Source organism: Gasterosteus aculeatus, chromosome 5, assembly GCF_964276395.1.
Source record: "Gasterosteus aculeatus chromosome 5, fGasAcu3.hap1.1, whole genome shotgun sequence".
NCBI classification, from domain to species: Eukaryota; Metazoa; Chordata; class Actinopteri; order Perciformes; family Gasterosteidae; genus Gasterosteus; species Gasterosteus aculeatus.
In genome coordinates, this window is record NC_135692.1 from 3,067,967 (window position 1) to 3,090,158 (window position 22,192).

Here is a 22,192-nt window from a genome sequence, read left to right on the forward strand (position 1 = left end):
TCGGAGCGGGGACTGGCCGAGTCGGGGCCATGATTCTCGGAGCGGGGACTGGCCGAGTCGGGGCCATGATTCTCGGAGCGGGGACTGGCCGAGTCGGGGCCATGAGTCTCGGAGCGGGGACTGGCCGAGTCGGGGCCATGAGTCTCGGAGCGGGGACTGGCCGAGTCGGGGCCATGAGTCTCGGAGCGGGGACTGGCCGAGTCGGGGCCGGGGCTGAGAGTCTCGGAGCGGGGACTGGCCGAGTCGGGGCCGGGGCTGAGAGTCTCGGAGCGGGGACTGGCCGAGTCGGGGCCGGGGCTGAGAGTCTCGGAGCGGGGACTGGCCGAGTCGGGGCTGGGGCTGAGAGTCTCGGAGCGGGGACTGGCCGAGTCGGGGCCATGAGTCTCGGAGTGGGGACTGGGCGAGTCGGGGCCGGGGCTGAGAGTCTGGGAACGGGAGAGCGCTGCGGCGGCCCAGCGGGAACGGGAGAGCGCTGCGGCGGCCCAGCAGGAACGGGAGAGCGCTTCTTCCGCTTGCTCCTCCTTCTAGGGTTCAGGAGGTCCCGGAGCTCGAGGCAGGCGAGCTGATAGCTCCTGGGACCAAAAACAAAATTCGTTTTCCGCTGCCAGAAGGGACTTCTTACGTCCAAGTAGTCCGGACCGTAGTCTGGCAGCGGGTCTGCTGAGTCCGATGGTCGCGTCATTCTGTCAGGGTTGAGGGTGGAAGGCAGGACTCAAATGCAGACTTCTCCAAACAAAACACTTTAATAGTCAAAAAGGTCAAAAACACAGGAACCGGGGGCAAAAGCACATAGGCAAAAAACTACAGAGATCCAGGACGAAAGACAAGAACAAGCGTGGCAAAAGACAATGACGCGAACAGTGACACAAGAGACACACGGCTTAAATACACTAGGGAGGTGCAGGTGATTGGACACAGGTGTAAACTATTAAGACGATCACAGGGGATGACGGGACAAGGCAGGAAGTGAAGTTACCCGGGGACACAAGTGGCAGAAAACTACAAAATATAACATGAAGTGAACCACACCGTGACACTATTGGATTCAAATAAATTCACGTGAAAATGAGCGACAGCTTTCTTAGCCACTTAGAAGCCAAATTGGGTAAAGCGTAAAAATGCAGTCGTCGATAAGGATTGGCTGAAAAATACATAAAACCCCCCCAAAAATCTGCATAAAAAATAGTACCTCGCTAAAAAAGAAGAAGATTAATTTCATAATTTTGTACAAAACTTCTAAGGTAAGGGGTAATGATAAAAATCATCAAAAAACGGGACATTTAATGTTTCCAAACAGGAGACAGAGTTGACACACATACAGGTCATGCGCCCATGCGTCATACGCCTGCTCGAAGGTCTTCTTTTCCAGCCACCACATATATACTGGGATAAGGTATGATAAACAGAAAGGTTTTGCAGACGTACAATGTCTGTCATGTTCTTTATACATCTGATCATGATGAGACACCGGACATACACGTCACACAGATTTCATATCCTGAGCGGTCACCTTATCTCAGCTGACATGTCTACATTACATTACATTACATGTCATTTAGCGGACGCTTTTATCCAAAGCGACGTACAATAAGTGCATTCAACCATAGGGTACAAACTCAGGAGAACAAGAAAGTGCAATTTCCTCAAATAAGCCAATTTACAATTTGCTAAATTGTACGTTACAAGTACAATTTAAGTGCTACAATTTGTTAGTCTTTAGTCGAGGTAGAGTCTGAAGAGGTGTGTCTTTAGTTTGCGGCGGAAGATGTGAAGGCTCTCTGCGGTCCTGGTGTCTTCAGAGAGCTCGTTCCACCATTTCGGCGCAAGGACAGCAAAGAGTCGAGATCTAGTCGAGTGTTTTGCTCTCAGTGAGGGAGGGACGAGTAATTTTGCAGATGCAGAGCGGAGAGTGCGGGTTGGGATGTAGGGTTTAAACACCCCTTCTTGACTGACTTTATTGCAGTTTTTCTAACAATGGTTTCTTTCAAAATGCTTACAAGCTGGAAACCAACATAATGGGAAGTCAGCAAGTAAACTGACGGGCATCGCCAGTTGTTCAATCAAGACCCAAACTGCATTCCAGCCAGCCGAAAGAAGAAAGGTGGTTGAAGGAAGCTCCTTGCAAGACCACTATGCTCTGGTTGAGGATTCCGGGGCCGGGCCTGGCAGGTGGCTCATGCTGTTGTGAGGGTACGAAAAGTCTACAACTGTTGAAAATCAATCTCAGCTACTGATGAAACGACCACTGGCCAACCTCACTCCCTATCCAAATACGTGGAGATTTTACATTACAAGTCATTTATCCAAAGCGACTTACATTGCATTTTTAACCCATGGCTTTTTCCATTTTTGCCCAGGGAACTGGGTTAGGTGTCATGCTCAGGGACACTTCGACATGGGCCATGGAGCAGCCAGGGCTTAAACCGCCAACCTTGCAGTTCCCAGCGCACCCGCTCTACCCTTGCGCCACCGTCGACCCCATGGTCCAGGTGAAGGCGAGGTCTCAGTGTGGTCTGTCCTAATGCAGTCTGGAAAGGGCCATAACAGCAGCACACAGCCAGTTGAAGGCCTGGATCCAACACAACAGCCAAGGTTTGATGCCCTCCTCTCTCGCTGGTTGGGGCTCTTTGCTGTGGATGAAGAGGATTATGGGTAAACAGATGCTGTCTTACATAACATCTCTGGCACGGCTCGTCACAGTTGTGAACACCACCAGCCCGTACCGCCGAATTTGTATCCAGAACTGCGACAGCCACTGGAGAAAATGCTGTAGTCGGGGGTCGTCACTGAAAACTCCAGTCTCTTGGCTGCCCCTGTGATCCTGGTAAAGAAAAAAGTTCGAAGTTCTGCATCAACTATTGCCACCTCAAGGCTGTAACAAAGATGCCATGGTCTTCAACCCTGGACTTGATGGATCCGCTGGATAGGGAGAAGACAGCGTTCACCGCCCGTGTGAGGCTCTTTGAATTCAACCATATGTCGTTTGGTCTCTGCAATGGACCAGCCATCTTTCCGAGGCTGATGTAGAAGTGCTTAGGGTACATGGTAAACAACTTCCTTTTGATTTATTTGGATAATATCATTGCCTACTCTCCAGATTTTGAGACCCATCTTGAGTATTTGGAACAGGTATTTCAGTGGATTGCTCGCTATGGGCTGAAACTGCAGCCCCAAGTGCAAATTTCTACAGATGGAGCAGGTGTATCTCGGACATGTAATGAGCAGGGCTGGGATAGCAACGGACCCTCAGAAGACGGCTGCAGTTTGTGACTAGCCCCGGCCCGAGAAAGTCTCCAAGGTAGGCACCTTCCTTGGGTTCGCCTATGCAGATTTTACCATGCCCTTCGTTCTGAACACCGATGCCAGCTTTGGCGGTTTGGGTGCAGTTTTGTCCAGCGTGATAAGAAGAGGGTCATTGCACATGCCAGTAGGAGTTTGTCTCCGGCAGAAAGGAACGATCAAAACGATAGCTCGACTCGAGCTTTTGGCCATGAAATTGGCAGTGACTGATAAATCTGTCACTTATAAAACTGATGACTATCTTTGGGGGACAGAGTCCACTGTATCAGTATTTCAATCAGGAGAGACTCAACTACTTCAACTACTGCAAACAACAGAGGGTCAAGCCAGTGGTCCCAATTACGTTCATCCTCGCTATTAGATTTACGGATCATGGACTTCAGCGTCTTATTCATACGTTCCACCAGCCCATCCGTCTGCAGGTGATACACGCTAGTACGAATGGACTTGATGCCCAGTAACCCGTAAAGTTCTCTCAGTGTACGCGACATGAACGAGGTGTCAGTCAGAATCTCCTTAGGGATTCCGACTCGGGAGATGACCTAAAACAGAGATATTGCGCAACGGCACTGCCTCCGGATATCGCATTGCGTAATCCACAAGGACTAACACAAAGCGATATAACACAGAGCGGATCGGTATGGCCCGATGAGGTCCATACCGATCCGCTCGAAAGGAACCTCCACCAACGGCAGAGGACGCAACGGCGCCCTCGGAATGGCCGGAGGGTTCACTAACTGACACTCCGGGCAGGACGCGCACCTGCGGCGCACGTTACCCCGGAAGCCTGGCCAATAAAATCGGGTCATTATCCGGTCCAGCGTTTTTTTCGTACCCCATATAACCAGCCATTGGGTTATAGTGGCTGTATAGGCTAGTGGTTATATATGCTTTTCGGCACCAGCAACTGATACCCAAATTGACGGGGTGCGTCAGGCGGGAGCTAACCGCGACCCTCACTCTATGCTTTTTCCCCTTATATCTAATTTCCACCGATACTCGTGAACGTCCCCATGCACACACCGTATTTTCACCCGCGCTGCCTCCACCAATGGCCCCGGCCGAACCAGCCTCTGGTGAATCACAGACTGCGTACACCCCGAATCCACCATCGCCTGGCGTGTACCCCCCTAAATTCTTACCAGAACGCGGTATGTCGCTCCCGGACCGGGGGAATTCAATTCAATTCATTTTATTTTGTATAGCCCATAATTGCAAATTACAAATTTGCCTCAGACAGCTTTACAGTCTGTACACATACAACATTCTCTGTCCCGAAACCCACCATCGGCAAAGGAAAAACTCCCCAAAAAATGAAAAAAACCTTCCAAGAAGGAAAAAAGGGAAGAAACCTTAGGGAGAACGTCAGAGGAGGGATCCCACTCCCGGGATGGACAGACTACAATGGATGCCATTTGTACAGAATGAACAATATATCCATCCATCCATTGTCAAACCGCTTATCCTGCACACAGGGTCGCGGGGGGGCAACCCAGTCCATCCCAGCCAACTTCCCAGCCAACACCCTGGATTGGTCGCCAGCCAATCGCAGGGCAACACAGAGACATACAACCATTCACACTCACATTCACACATTTAGAGTCCCCAATTAACCTGATCCCCAGAGCATGTCTTTGGACTGTGGGAGGAAGCCGGAGAACCCGGAGAGAACCCACGCAGACACGGGGAGAACATGCAGACTGATTCCGGCCACTGGGCGGAATCGAACCCAGGACCTTCTTGCTGTGAGGCGACAGTGCTAACCACCACGCCACCGTGCCGCCCTTGAACAATATATAATGCAATTCCTATTACAGAGATGATTCAAGTAACTTAGTAGTAAGCCAGGCGCACAGCAGGACCACTGCAGGGGCAACCACCATCAGATAGAACCACCATCCACAGAAGCCTGTGGGGAGGGAGAGCACAGAGACTTAAGGAGAGGGTAATGTTGGTTTACGAGTACAGTAATATGATTAATATCTAAAATAATAATGATGATGATGATGGCAGCAGCAGGCGTCAGCAGGGCCACGGTAGGTGTCAGGACCAGGGTCCCGAAGGAACCACAATCTACGGAGACCTGATAGGGGAGAAAGCACAAAAAAAAAAAACTCCCGGAAAGAAGCTGAATTAGTCATGTGCATTAATAAAACGTGAATTATGGTAGAACGAGAGCGTGAGAGAGAAGCTCGGTGTGTCCTAAGAATTCCCCCGGCATTCTAAGCCTATAGCAGCTTAACTGAGGGCTGGTCCGGGCTAAACTGAGCCAGCCCTAACTATAGGCAGAATCAAAGAGGAAAGTTTTAAGTTTTTCTTTAAAAGAGCTGACCGAATCTGCCCCCCGGACTGAAAGTGGAACCTGGTTCCACAAAAGAGGAGCTTGATAACTGAAGGCTCTGGCCCCCAGCCTACTTTTTAAAACCATAGGAACAACAAGTAACCCAGCATCTATGGAGCTGCCTTGTAGGGCAATAAGGTGTTACAAGCTCTTTAAGATACAACAGTGCCTCACCAGCGAGTGCCTTGTAGGTGAGGAGAAGTACCTTAAAATCTATTCTTGATTTAACAGGGAGCCAGTGCAGAAAAGTTAATACAGGAGTGATATGACCCTTTTTCTTAGCTCTAATACACGTGCTGCAGCATTCTGAATCAACTGGAGAGGCTTAAGAGATTTACAAGAGCAGCCTGATAACAGAGAATTACAGTAGTCCAGTCTGGAAGTGACAAACGCATTAACTAATTTTTCTGCATCACTTTGAGACAGGAAGTTCCTGATTTTTGATATGTTACGTAGATGAAAATAGGCAGTCCTTGAAGTCTTCTTTATATGCGAGTTGAAGGTCATATCCTGGTCGAAGAGAACTCCCAGATTCCTGACGGTGCTGCTGGGACCAGAGCAATTCCATCCATAAAAACTGTATCACGTGACAGCTGGCTTCGAAGGCGCTCTGGGCCTATCAGGATAACTTCCGTTTTTAGCATCAGGAAGGTGCCAGAACCCCGGCACCTCGGACCTCCTGTCCCACCTCCATCAGCGGGCACTCGGAGGTGTCCGAGCTGCCCACACCTCCAACACTCCTGCCCCGGCGCTTGATAACCTCTCTGTGGGTTGAAAGGGCGCCTGGGTTCCCCGGGGCCGGTGGGTCGTGGGCTGGGGGGAAGAGCGCCAGCCATGGAGCCGGTATGGGTTGCTCCGCCGGCCGCGATGGCATCCCTCCCCGCGGTGCTGCTCCTGGTCGGGCCAACACTTTATTTGTTGCTCTTGCACAGTGCGCATTCGGCTCCAGCTTCTTCGCCAGGCTGACTCTCGCTGTCCCCGGATCTCTCCTTCTTAAGGACAAACACACACAGATTAATCCCACCTGAGGCCAATTATGCCTCCTCCTGGCACCGTTCCCCGAGCCACTCCCTTCTCCGTCCCCTCTGCAGCTGAGCCAAACCACGCCGCCACCACAGCATCCTTAACGGATTTTAAGGCTTCAATGATCCTTGACTATCTAGTTTTGTGTTTATGTTTGGGCGGATATAAGATGTGAAAGCAGAGGAAGACCACCGTCCCATTTTTTGAAGGGATGTAGCAGAGACACCTTGGTTAGCAGCAGAAGTAGCAGCCCCTATCCTAAATGAGTGCCCTGAGTATAGCTGAGGTGATGAATGGAGTAGTGAGAGGATAACTTTAAAATGATAGTTAAATCAAGTCTTGGATAATGGAACATTGCCTGGGGTCAGAAACAGTGGAGCAATGTAGCCCTTAACTGGTCTCAACCGTAGGAACTTAACCATGGACATAAATGGACAAAACCCGGAGTCTACCTGAGCCACAATTACAGCGCAAGCACCTCCACATTTGGAGTGTTTAAGGCATAAGTTATAATGACTAGTATAAAGGTCAAATCGCCAAAGGTGATGTCTATTTGAGAGTTGAAGGATGTAGTAAATTCACCACACCTGAGAAAAGCATAGAAAGCTACGGAACAGCATCGAGCAATGCATCAAAATAGGGGGAAAAAACACTTGAAACACGCTTAGAGAACATTTAGCATCCTGTGTAATAGGCTGTCTCCGGTCTAAATCCTGAGGCACAGATTTAGCAATTCCTTTTAGCAGTAGTTTGACAGCCGGATTAGAAAACAAACTGGTTGCAGCAGGATCGTAACAAATACAAAAACCGTGCAAAGTTACACTGTTACGCCCGTACAGCACCCCGTGAGGGGAGGGGAACATACACCGCGCTGCTGAGAACCCCAGACGGCCAGAGACCGGGTGTGGGCGCAAGTAATCACACCAACACCGATGGGTTTGGTTTAAACAGGCTAGCACGTGCCAGTTTATTAATAATGATAATAATAATAAACAATAGAGGGAAAATGGGAGGACGGCTGAGCTGATCCAAAACAAAGAAATTAGCAAAAACCCCACCCCTTACCTGTCCCAACGTCCTACACAAAACACTTATTTACTCTGGCGCTCGAGCAAGGCGCCCTAACCAAAAATACAGGGGGTGGATCGCTCAGATCTAACCTGGTGTGTATAACAGGAGATATCCCTACGGGTGATGTATGCCCAGGGCGTCTTTCCTAACACTCCCAAGTGCTTTCCGTTCTCCCTGGGAAGGACACACGAAATACAAATGATTAATACTTTCAATACTCCAAAACACTCCACCATGTACAACCAATTTCACAAGAGCACCCCAAACACAACCTTACACCCTGCCTGAGAGATCTGGACTGAACAACCAGAAACACATAAATACAGCTGATGGGACGATGCGATTGGAGGATGGGAAAACAGGAACCAGCTGTAGGAGATCACGGGAGGGCGGATGAGTAATGAAGACAATTAGCTCCACCTGAGGAGGGTTATCACACACACAGAACACAGACAAGACCGGGGGTCGTAACACGCCCACCACAAAAACAGCAAACCTCCAGTTTGCGACAAAACAACCAAACGTAACCCAGTACTTAAACACGCGATAGCTGGGGGCTTCGGGGCAGGGACTGAGAGTCTCGGAGCGGGGACTGGCCGAGTCGGGGCTGGGACTGAGAGCCTCGGAACGGGAGATCGCTGCGGCGGCGGCCCAGCGGGAAGGGGAGATCGCGGCGGCCCAGCGGGAAGGGGAGATCGCGGCGGCCCAGCGGGAAGGGGAGATCGCTGCGGCCCAGCGCGAAGGGGAGATCGCTGCGGCCCAGCGCGAAGGGGAGATCGCTGCGGCCCAGCGCGAAGGGGAGATCGCTGCGGCCCAGCGCGAAGGGGAGATCGCTGCGGCCCAGCGCGAAGGGGAGATCGCTGCGGCCCAGCGCGAAGGGGAGATCGCTGCGGCCCAGCGCGAAGGGGAGATCGCTGCGGCCCAGCGCGAAGGGGAGATCGCTGCGGCCCAGCGGGAAGGGGAGATCGCTGCGGCCCAGCGGGAAGGGGAGATCGCTGCGGCCCAGCGGGAAGGGGAGATCGCTGCGGCCCAGCGCGAAGGGGAGATCGCTGCGGCCCAGCGCGAAGGGGAGATCGCTGCGGCCCAGCGCGAAGGGGAGATCGCTGCGGCCCAGCGCGAAGGGGAGATCGCTGCGGCCCAGCGCGAAGGGGAGATCGCTGCGGCCCAGCGGGAAGGGGAGATCCCGGACGAGCCCCCATTTGTTACGCCCGTACAGCACCCCGTGAGGGGAGGGGAACATACACCGCGCTGCTGAGAACCCCAGACGGCCAGAGACCGGGTGTGGGCGCAAGTAATCACACCAACACCGATGGGTTTGGTTTAAACAGGCTAGCACGTGCCAGTTTATTAATAATGATAATAATAATAAACAATAGAGGGAAAATGGGAGGACGGCTGAGCTGATCCAAAACAAAGAAATTAGCAAAAACCCCACCCCTTACCTGTCCCAACGTCCTACACAAAACACTTATTTACTCTGGCGCTCGAGCAAGGCGCCCTAACCAAAAATACAGGGGGTGGATCGCTCAGATCTAACCTGGTGTGTATAACAGGAGATATCCCTACGGGTGATGTATGCCCAGGGCGTCTTTCCTAACACTCCCAAGTGCTTTCCGTTCTCCCTGGGAAGGACACACGAAATACAAATGATTAATACTTTCAATACTCCAAAACACTCCACCATGTACAACCAATTTCACAAGAGCACCCCAAACACAACCTTACACCCTGCCTGAGAGATCTGGACTGAACAACCAGAAACACATAAATACAGCTGATGGGACGATGCGATTGGAGGATGGGAAAACAGGAACCAGCTGTAGGAGATCACGGGAGGGCGGATGAGTAATGAAGACAATTAGCTCCACCTGAGGAGGGTTATCACACACACAGAACACAGACAAGACCGGGGGTCGTAACATACACCAAGCAAAGTCATACAACTTTACAGTAGAAACTGCTAAACCCTTCCTCATATATCTCTTTGCTGCCTCCAAATAGTCCCCCATGTGGCTTTGCTCTAAACCACCATCGGGACGTGACACGAGGAAACTGTTCCTGCCACTGGACTGGCCTCGGGACAGATGTTCCGGAAAGCCTGTAATTTAAAACGGGAAAGCGAATCAGCCAGTGTATTCAAATGACCGGGCACATACCGGGCGGTGATGATAAAGGTATGTGTGACGGCTGACCAGGTGATGCATTTGTGGCAGCACGAGATTACATAATTGCGCCAAGTTATGGCAATTTAACTACAGTGCCACCATGTGGCAGAACAGGGACCAGCAACGCCACCCAGGGAATTTTACCCAGAGAATACTAACTAATAAGGTCACGCAGGTAAGTATCACAAAATATGCCAAAGACGTGGTTCAATGTACAAAAAGGGGTTATAAGTTTATTACAATAAAATACGAGGATCCATAAAACAATTTAAAACACGCTCACAATCTCCACAACAAAAGGGGAATTAATGGGGGTAATAATGGTCAAAATAATAAACAAAATAATGAACGCTGAGGCTTACCAGTGGTTGTGGAGGGGACACGAGGGCAGCGGGGGAGGTTTCAAGAGAAGACACCCGTGAACACAAAAACAAAATAGTGAGCACAGCAAAACAAATGAAAACGAAAGACCACAGCAAACGAGCAAAGGGATACCACCACCGGGACACCACACCACCACACTTCGGCGTTCAGCTCTAAAAAAGAATAAAGAAACAACAAAACGTTAAACACGCGTACATACAACCGGGTTCACTCACACGGTTATAAAGAAACAAAAATACAGAACAAACTAAACAATAAAGAAAACAAGATAACTCCGTCGACCCAATAAGTCAAGGGGAAGGGAAAGATCGAACGTCACGCTAAAATTGTTCATCCGGGTAAAGCCGTCCGAGCAAAACAGTGTAGGCGGTCCGGCCCAAAACAATTGAGGCAACGCAGTCCAAAAAAACACATGTATGCAAACCAAGGTAGAAGGCGTATAGGCAAAACAGCAGCTAGTTGGACTGCTAACGGTGGCCGAGATCCTCCGGTACGACCGCCCAGTCCCAATTGAACAAGTTACTGACGTCGCCGTGAAGGAGACAGCTCGGGCGATCACGCCGCTCGGCAAGCTTTGTGGCGGTCGCTCTATGTTAGGGAGCTATGCGGCTCCGACAGCCAGGGATCTGTAGCAGCGCCGAACAACCATGCAGGGTGAATGACGCGGAAGACTGACACAGTTCCGTCACCTGGCCAAGAAGGCGATAGGAGGGAGGAGACTACTGTGGTTTGTTTATACCGGTCCCTGCGCTCTGATTGGTCCCGCGGACATACGGTGATTAGGAGTCTACTCCTACTGCTACAATCCTCATGAAAGGCATGTTATCTTTAGAAGAGGAGCGCCCTCTATTAATAATGTCAACTACTGCTTGGTTATCGCACAGAACGGAGATGCGCTTGAATTTCCAGTGCCGCCCCCAGACATAGCAGGCCAGGGCAACGGGGTAAATTTCATACAATGCTGATGACGCTTCAAACTCTTCTGGAGGCCAGCGGTCAGCAAACCTCTGCCCTTGAAAATAACCCCCAAAACCCACCGATGGAGCAGCATCTGTGTAGAACCTTTAAGAGTCCGAAGAATACACCAGATCATCATAAAATAATGTAACCCCATTCCAATTATTGAGCAGATGAGACCAGAACCTTAAGTCCGAATGACACCCTTCTTCAAGACACACCAAATCATGCAAGTTGCCCACGAAAGAAGCCCTGTCCAACAACCGAGAGATAAACGAATGCCCCTGTGGAATGACGCGCACAGCAAAACAGTGCGCACAGTGCCGCATTTAATACCATAGACCATTGTATCCTGTTGCAGAGACTAGAACATTTAATTGGTATCAAAGGAACTGCACTGAGCTGGTTTAAATCCTATTTATCAGACCGATCCCAGTTTGTGCTTGTAAACGGTGAATCCTCAAAGACCACCAATGTTGGTCACGGAGTCCCACAAGGTTCTGTACTTGGACCGATTTTATTTACCCTCTATATGCTTCCTTTGGGCGATCTTATCAGGAAACACCGCATAAACTTCCATTGTTATGCAGACGATACTCAACTGTATCTGTCGATCAAGTCAGAAGAGACGGACCAGCTAGTTAGACTTCAAGAATGTCTTGGAGACATCAAAACTTGGATGACCGGCAACTTCCTGATGCTAAACTAATTAAAAACAGAAGTTATCCTGATAGGCCCAGAGCGCCTTCGAAGCTAGCTGTCACGTGATACAATTTTTATGGATGGAATTGCTCTGGTACCCAGCAGCACCGTCAGGAATCTGGGAGTTCTCTTCGACCAGGATATGACCTTCAACTCGCATATAAAGAAGACTTCAAGGACTGCCTATTTTCATCTACGTAACATATCAACAATCAGGCACTTCCTGTCTCAAAGTGATGCAGAAAAATTTGTTCATGCGTTTGTCACTTCCAGACTGGACTACTGTAATTCTTTGGCCGCTCTTGTAAATCTCTTGTAAAGCCTCTCCAGTTGATTCAGAATGCTGCAGCACGTGTATTAACAAGAACTAAGAAAAGGGATCATATCACTCCTGTATTAACTTCTCTGCACTGGCTCCCTGTTAAATCAAGAATAGATTTTAAGGTATTTCTCCTCACCTACAAGGCACTTGCTGGTGAGGCACCGTTGTATCTTCAAGAGCTAACACCTTATTGCCCTACAAGGCAGCTGCGCTCCATAGATGCTGGGTTACTTATTGTTCCTATGGTTTTAAAAAGTAGGCTGGGGGCCAGAGCCTTCAGTTATCAAGCTCCTCTTTTGTGGAACCAGGTTCCACTTTCAGTCCAGGGGGCAGATTCGGTCAGCTCTTTTAAAGTAAAACTTAAAACTTTCCTCTTTGATTCTGCCTATAGTTAGGGCTGGCTCAGGTTAGCCCGGACCAGCCCTTAGTTAAGCTGCTATAGGATTAGAATGACGGGGGAATTCTTAGGACACACAGAGCTCCTCTCTCACGCTCTCGTTCTACCATAATTCACGTTTTATTGATGCACATGACTAATTCAGCTTCTTTCCGGGAGTTTTTTTTGTGCTTTCTCCCCTATCAGGTCTCCGTAGATTGTGGTTCCTTCGGGATCCTGGTCCTGGCACCTACCGTGGCCATGCTGACGCCTGCTGCTGCCATCAGCATCATCATCATTATTATTTTAGATATTAATCATATTACTGTACTCGTAAACCAACATTACCGTCTCCTAAAGTCTCTGTGCTCTCCCTCCCCACAGGCTTCTGTGGATGGTGGTTCTATCTGATGGTGGTTGCCCCTGCAGTGGTCCTGCTGTGCGCCTGGCTTACTACTCACAATTACTTGAATCATTTCTGTCATAGGAATTGTATGTATTATACATTGTTCATTCTGTACACATGACATCCATTGTAGTCTGTCCATCCCAGGAGTGGAATCCCTCCTCTGACGTTCTCCCTAAAGTTTCTTCCCTTCTTTCCCTCTTGGAAGGGTTTTTTTATTTTTTGGGGAGTTTTTCCTGTGCCGATGGTGGGTTTCGGGGCAGAGAATGTTGTATGTGTACAGACTGTAAAGCCTTCTGAGGCAAACTTGTTATTTGCGATTATGGGCTATACAAAATAAAATGAATTGAATTGAATTGAAAACTAAGATGCCCCAGTAGAGAGAGTACCTGTTTTCCGCCGCACAATACAACTTGGATATCTTGCGAATGCGCTGCGATTTCGCGATTGGCAGGGACGCTTTCGTGTCGACAGTATCCAGCACATTACCCAGGGACTCAAGACGTGTGTCTGGCCCCATGGTTTTCTCCTTTGAGAGAGGGGCGCCGAGTGAGTGGAAACACTGTTTCAATTTATCTAGCGATGCACCTGACCCTTTATGTGGGGCATCTACCAACAGAGAATAATCCAGCAAGTGAAGAACTGCTGGAACCCTTACTCTATTCAGCAGTATCCAGCAAAGTGCTTCGGCCCCTTGGTCAAAGTCAAACTTAGGGCTGCTCCTGCACCCTAAAGTTAACCGTACCCCGAAATAGAACTTGGAATCCCACCTGATTCCGAATAGATGCCACTGGGAAGGATGGATCAGAAGTATTTTAAATTTGTCTGTGACATCTGCTTTGGAGAGCCACGAACCTTGATCAGCTAATTTTATCAACTTAATGGCGTTGTCCACCGAGGCATAGTGGAGAGAAAACGGCTCAGAAGGGATGAGGCTATTAACGCTCAGAATTAAGCCGGAATGGGGAGCTGACAGATCAAAGATTAACCTTTTCTTACCGGAGTATTTGCCGGTGGCTACCCTATCAGTGGCTACCCCTGATGCAAAACACCATGAATGGACTTGAACGGCCCGATCACATACTTCCTCCTAATCTCTTTCTCAATCAGCTGACAAACTGTATCAGGATCATTAACCGCAGACTGCTGATTTTTTGCCACATACTTTACAGAAGGCAAAGCCATGACTCCGACACGGAACCCTTGTGACAACCCGGTTTGCAGATGGTCTACAAACACAGAATCAGGAATAGAAGACAGTTCAACAGATAGTGCCTGCAGATTTATTGGTTTAGACGGATGCTGCATCAAAATGTCTTTGAACCACGACGTTTCCGTCCCCGTGGAGAAAATCTGGACGTGCGCCAGGGGCGAACAGGCCGGGGATGCGCATCCTTGCAGAAGCTGCATATATGAAGAAAACAACAGTTTTCATACGTACATACACTTTCATTAAAGCTCCTACAAACCAGTGTTTTGTCCAGTTTAGGCACCTCACAGCCAGCAAATGTAGGCGGAAACAGAGCCGCGGGACACAATTGATCCAGGTGGCCCCGGATTCCCGCAGGAACTGCACGATACGGTTTGTGTGCCATGAGCACTCCGTATCCAGCACGGGCCAGTTTACCCGTCAGTTGTATTGTGTAATGTACAGGGCGGCTTTGGCGGCTGTGGGTGAGTGGGGAGCACGGCCGTCCTCCAATCAGAGGGTTGTCGGTTCGATCCAAGGCCTGGCTAAGCTTTGAGTGGTCAGAAGACTAGAAAAGCGGTATACAAGTACAGTCCATTTACCATTTGCTGGAAAAGGCCTTATGGTACTGGTAAATATGTTCTTCCCATACTTCAGATGTAGATCACCGATCAGTGCCATGTATGCGTCTAACTCCTTCTGTCAGGGAAGACCGCACATACCCGCTTTTTTTGGCTGTACCCAACACCTTGGTCGGCTGTTGTCCAGCTCTGGGGTTGTCCTGAACTCATCCTGAGTCAGACCTCCTGGCCCAGTTTAAGCTCTATGGTTGCACCTATCACGCTCAGGGGAACGGGGCCTGCGAAAGAACACAACACTACTGGTCTAACCGCTTTCTTTGTAATGTGACTTCCAGGAGAAGTGATTTCGGGCGTGGAGTTTCCAAGGCCTCGGATGGATGGGTGCAGTATCACCACAACCAGCTCAGACAACCCTACAGCCAAGTGGAGGCCAGAGCCTGGCACCAGCAAGAGCGAGACAAACAATGGTATGATCAGCGAGCCAAGGACCTCCGGTTGATGCCCGGCAGGTGAGTGCTGCTGAGGAATTTCATGGCCGCATTTATCTCTTGCTACCGGCCAGGCAAGAAAATAAAAAGGTTATCCCTGTGTGGGGCCTGTTTGACCTGTTCTGTTCTGTCCTGTTGATGTGTGTGGTGGTTGGTACTGCGGAGGAGAGCAGCAGCCTTATTGTTGGAATGCATTAAGCATTCCAAGTATTGTTCTTCGAATCGGCCTTCTTCTTCTATTTCTTCCGTTGCACCTTTCAACTCCTTCACACTTTCAAGTATTAAAACCGTTGAAATATTAAAATACTCAGCTCCTTTCCGGCTTTCCAGCTATGACTTTTCAGCTTTCTACCTCTTCAGCTTGAATTAATTGTGATGTCACAAGAGGCTGGGTCTTGGAAGGGAGATACGTTCATCGAAGATGGCTGTAACTGCTTTGGCTCCATCTGCCGGTGGAGTTAGGAACCCCACTCCGAGCATCCCCCTCACACCTGAAACCCATCAGGGTATTAACGACCTGAAGGCCTTCATAAAGGGCAGGAGACACACCATTGAGGGAATAGAGAGACAAGCTGCAGGTTGGGCCCGATGCAGAAGACCAGACCAATGCAGGAGGATACCCAGAGGGACTGAGAAGACGAGGCATAATTTAAGTTTCACCGGCGAAGATCAACCTAAGTTACACCTTTTTGACTCCTGTTTTCTGTTTAAACCGAAGAACGTGAATTAAACCTTTGTTTACATTTTGAACCTGGTGTCCTCACACTACTTGAACCACCCCGTTGAGAGCGGCGCTGCCTCTCATGACATCACATTATATAAATCAATAATCATGAATATTTCTTATAATGGTTTTCCAATAGAGATCGTGTTCAAATCCTCTTAAACTTCTTCAACTTTCAGATTTTTCAGCTTCGCCAATCTTTCAGCTACAGACACCGTTTAAACTTTCAAATTTTGACAAGTCTCAACTATTTTATGAAAAAAACTGCTTATTGATATGTATTTTACATATAATAATGACTTATTATGTTTCACTAGTTCTTCGGTCCGTTTCTGAGTTTTACATGAGTGTGTATTGCATTTCTTAGAGTGACAGCTGAAGGGCTAGGGAGAGTGTGGGGCAGCGTCAGAATCTGGTTTAAAAAATATGGAACTTCTGTCCCCAGAGCCAAAGTATACACTTTTGAGGCTTCATTTCTTTGGATTAACGATTGCATGGTTGTGCTGATTGGATTATGTGTTCATGGAATCCCAGAGTTCTTTAGTTTTGGCTTCAGGAGTGTTAGTGGCGGGCGGCACGGTGGCGTGGTGGTTACCACTGTTGCCTCACAGCAAGAAGGTCCTGGGTTCGATTCCGCCCAGTGGCCTTTCTGTGTGGAGTCTGCATGTTCTCCCCGTGTCTGCGTGGGTTCTCTCCGGGTTCTCCGGCTTCCTCCCACAGTCCAAAGACATGCTCTGGGGATCAGGTTAATTGGGGACTTTAAATTGCCCGTAGATGTGTGAATGTGAGTGTGAATGGTTGTATGTCTCCCTGCGATTGGCTGGCGACCAATCCAGGGTGTACCCTGTCTATCGCCCGAAGTTGGCTGGGATGAACTCCAGCCCCCCCGCGACCCTGTGTGCAGGATAAGCGGTTTGACAATGGATGGATGGAGTGTTAGTGACACAACCTCTGCCAAAAGCCCCCTCAGCTCCAATACAAATCTGCCGACATATTACTCCAAAAATCCAGAAGGTACACGTTTTGTTAGGAGCCATATTTATTACTGGACAGACATAAAAACCACATGTTTGCGTTTGGTAGAGTCTTGCAAAAACTTCTTATTTTTTAGATAGTTATAGTTTTGTGCTAGAGGACACTTGTTTAGGGTGTGGATTCTGTGTAACTCACTGTCCTGTCTCTGTCCTGTTCAGCAGCTCGTTAATGAACCAGGTGTGCCGTTGCCGTTACTCACTCAGTCAGTCAGTCTGTCTATTTCTCCTCCTCTCTCTATCTCGTCCTCACCACCCCTCCCTTCCTCACCCTCTCACCCTCTATTTAACAAATTGTAGCACTTAAATTGTACTTATAACGCCACTCATCTATAGTAAATTGTAAATGGGCTTATTTGAGGAAATTGCACTTTCTTGTTTCTTGTTCTTCTGAGCTTGTACCCTATGGTTGAATGCACTTATTGTAAGTCACTTTGGAAAAAAGCGTCAGCTAAATGACATGTAATGTAATGTAATATCTACCCCCCCACCCCACCTAATCCAATAATTTCAAAATAAAAGCCCCATGGAGGGAATTTTTTATGTAATGTTTATGATGAGGCCTATCAATTAATAACTTCTTAGTTTGAATAACAAATATTCTGTCTCCCAACCCCCCCTCACCCAATTCCATCATTTGAAAATAAAAGCCTCAATGATTATCTGTACCTTAGGGTCAATCTCCACTCTTTAATGTATTCTGTCTTGTGTATTTTTTCCCCACCTCCTCCTTTATTTGTACTGCCTTTGGGGTTCCTAAGTTAAATGGGTGCTGATTAAACTGGGCTTTACAGGATAAAATAATCAGCAGCAATAAACAATACGAGCAAAAGTAGAACAACAAACAAGAAAAAAACAGTAAAACAATAAAAGACAAACATATAAAAGATGTCAAAGGACGGATCCCAGACGGACCTAAGACACACAAGGCCGAACAGGATGGGCAGAAAACATAACAGGGTAGGAGGGAGAGGACAAGGGGGCGAGTGTCGGGCAGCCAGGGGAACTCTTGGCGGACGGCCCAGAGGGCGGATGGGGGGCCAGGGAACTTCTGGGGATCGGCCGGGTGAGTGGACAGAAGCCAGGCTTTGGGGCGCTGGTGACAGGTCACAGGGAGCCGGGCTCTGGGATGCTGACGGCAGGTCACGGGGAGTCGGCTGTAGAACCCCCCGCTTAAGGGCCAGATTGCTCGGATCTTCTGGATGCTTGAGGAATTGTATTATTATTGATAGCTTCGACTTCAGTCCTTCATCATCTAGTGACTGTTTCACTAAGCATGGAATTCAGCCCCATCCATACGGCACAGATTTGTCGTTCCCATATGCCGCCCTGGTGAGAAGCTGCTGATTTATTTTTTTGACAAGTAGCGCAGCGTCAATAAAGTGAGGCTTTATAAATTAACACAAGGGGATTTTGTATTTGCTCATAAAGCCAGAAAAAAGGGTTATTTGGCTGATGTTTTGATAACCGACCGCTGCATATTCAGTGTTTCCCATCATTATAACAGGGGTGCGTAACCCTAATGGAGACACTGCAATGTACCTAATCAATGGGAACAACAAGTGTGTCTGTCCTCCGACTCATGTATTTAGCAGTGACTGGAAAGTGGGTTCTGGTTTTATCTGTTATATGGCATGTGGGTCAATACATATGCACCTATATTGTTTAATCATCCGAACGGCAGGTGGGCTATTTCAATATGTACAACTGAAAATCCCGCTGTAGCGTTTAACAAGGCTGCGTCCACGCTGGACTTCAAAAAAGGACCAAAGAAATCAACACAGGATGGCTGATCTGGCAGTAACCGGTCTTCTGGCAGGTCCATTTTTTGCTTCTCAGCCTTGGCGTTGAACCTTCTGCATACTGTGCATCTTGAATATTTTCCTGACTGCTAAGTTAGCTTGAGGGACACAGTATTTTTGACGCAGCAAATGTCCAATTTCTCGATGGATGTGTTGTAGTACGAGATTGGCAAGAGGTGAATTTGAGAAAATAACTGGATGTTGAGACTCCAACTCTCAGTATCCTGTCCTGTAATATGGGGTCTAGTCTGTAAAGTGGACGATTTTTCTTGACAGCAGAGCACGGATTTCTTCTGCATACGGACTTAGTCAAAAGAGCTAAATTTCTGCTGTGACCAAATCTTCCAGAGATGGACTTATTGTCAATGTTTACTTCAATTCCTTCATGTGCTGTACAATAAGCCTTTCCTGGGTTATTTTCAGCAGGATTGATGGTAGCTTGGACCCGTTATGGCTGTGTTGGTTTCTGAACTCAAATGCAACACTCCGGAGACAGGAAAAGGTTAATGCCCGGCTAGGCGTTTTAATTGTCGGAAGTCCAGTTATCCTTACTGTGCATTTAAACATATGGATCCAGAAGAGCAGTCAGCATCCCAGCATGTGCAGGTTGGCAGCCAAACAATCTAGACGAGCGGCGACGGTGGGAGACAGACAACTGCAGATCTGGAACGAGGCAAAAAACAAGCAATCAGAATGACTGCAGAAAAAAAGGTTCTACAAGGTCCGAACAGCAACAATGTAGTCTTTAGCTCTCTTGGTACTTGCCAGGTGATTCTATGGGAAGATCTGGCGACGAGTGATGGGAAAAGCAGGGTACTTGAAGGCTCTGGTGAAGATTGGAAACTGGATACAGGTGTGCAGTGTCCACACCCAGCCAGCTCGTTACCAGGATGGAAAACACATGAGGCCTTGAGTGTCTAAGTGACAGGGTGACGATTGCGCAATGGATAGCGAGCAGGGACTCCAGTGGCAGAAGGCAGAGGTGGCGGTTTTGAAACCGTAACAGGAGCTCCTTTCTCTAGTTTAGGTGCATCAATGTATCCTTTGGTCTGAGAAACCAAGCTACTGCCTATTTTAATGGTAGCCATCCCGAGAAGCAATTAGCTTGTTAACTGGGTCTAAGCTATTCGTTGTGCTGCACATGATGACTGTAGCACATGTCTTGATTTCTGGGTCTTCGTTGCTGAATCCTCTTGATCCAGTAGCTTTGGACACTCACTTTGTGGTTTCAGCAAGAATGCAGGACCTTGGCTCCATGTCTTGCTCTAGATGAACTTCTCAGCTTTCCAACCTCAAGAAGCCTGATCAGCGGGATATAATGCAGAGTTGACATAATGCCATTGTCTAGGGCGGGAATGCTCCCTAATTGTGGTAACTCTGTTCGCTACGAATATTTTGAGGCGTGTGACGGGGCTTTAGGGGAAGCAACCAACAACGCCACCGGGGGACTTTCACCCAAAGAATCAGATTTCCATACAAGGCACGCAAATAAGTGACTGTTACTTAGATAGAGACGTTTGTAGTAATTAAGAAAAAAGGTTTTATTAAAGACAACGATAAAACCAAGGTAAGCACAAATCACTAAAAACGGAGTTAAGTTGAACACAGCAAACAAAACTGAAGAAACAAAGTAAACCAAAGAAAACATAAAATATAAAATGGCACAACGCCAGCAGGTTTTCCCTCTCTCTATCTTTACAGCACAGGACTAAAGGGGGACTCGTGTTAGTATAGTATACAAAATTTAAGACACATACAATTTAACAACACGCAAACAAACATACCTGTACACCACAGGACCAAAGGGGCCCGAGGCCATGGTCGATTGACATGTGCCAAGTACCAAGTGGTACTTCTTAGAGTGCCGTTACGTCCCCCGAGGAGGTACACACCTATTTAAGAACCATAGTTCTACATTGTTACAACATACTTTAATGTGTCACTGTATATTTCCACGTTAAACTTTCACAAATCCACTCCTGGTATTCACCCTCTGCCCAATGGGGCCGCATGCCTTGGCAGAACTCTGCCTTACTCCAATTTCCTTCCCCACTCACAAAGACAGAGGACTTTATACCAGAACCCTCTCAAATACTAACAGTTTGAGGTTTTACCTCGATAAAAGCTTTCTAAATAAAAACATGATGGTATTATTAGTATTACAACAGATACTGAGTGAGAGGGAGGATGGATGGAACTGGAACAGCACAAGCAATCTCTGACGGACTAAAAAAAGGAAGTCCAGCTGAGATCATTTGCTAAAATGGAAAGCCGAAAGTATCCCAGTCACGGTACTTATCTATAACACATAACACTATAACACGTTATAGCACGATCAGACACTGTCAGTGTACTGTTGACCCATTGTGTTCTCGCTGAAAAACGACTCACAATCTATTAACAATAGCCTAATGAGATTTTACTTTTCCTAAATTTAGATCTGGCTAAAAACTCATTGCAAAGTGAATCATATACTGACACACTATTGAGATTCATTTGTACTTTGGCAGCCGTATCTTGAAATGAACAAATACATGCCTATGCTTTATTCAGGGATGTTAAAACCCATTTGAAATGCATGCATTTTCGCCTGCATTATTAATATGCCCTGCCTGTGTTGAGGGTTACCCTACATCTGTAAGATAACTGCCGTACATCTATCAGACAGTTTGTCTCAGGCAACGCTTAGGACTACAAGAAGGCCAGATATGACCTGAGCAGATCCAGTTCTTTCCATGGGCTTAGTTGGGGGTTCGCTGTCTTGTCTTGATTTAAGAGTTAGGTAAGGGGGGAAGCAGGATGTGCCGAGCAGGCAGACACGAGTCTGACAAGATGGGGAGTCAGTTTCTGCCCTCGCTGAGGAATGCAAGGTCTGCGGGTCAACTAGTAGATTTGCTAGCCAAAGGGGGGTTTAGATTATTCATTTTTCAGATCATTATTTTGGATTGTTCGTACCTGTCATTTGAAAAAGCTCCTAATTATGAGGGTGTCCCGAGATGCTAGCTGGTGGAGGAAATTCCTTTGATTAGCGCCCTTGGAGAGCGGATTGAGGTATGAAGGATGCATGTGATGTTTTATTTGTCATAGCGTTTTAAACGTATTTCATTTCACTTTGGCTAGTATTTCAAATGATTTGTATCGAGTGTAAACATTATTTTGTATAAGTTAATTGTTGAAATAACATAGAAGCATTGTGTATTTCTTCTGTTTCATTCTGTAGTTTTCACGTTGTTCACGGTGTTCAAGATGTTCACGACGTCATGGTGCTTATGGTGCTTGTCGAGAGAAACAAAATAAATCAACACCCATTGATCAATCAATCCGAGGGGC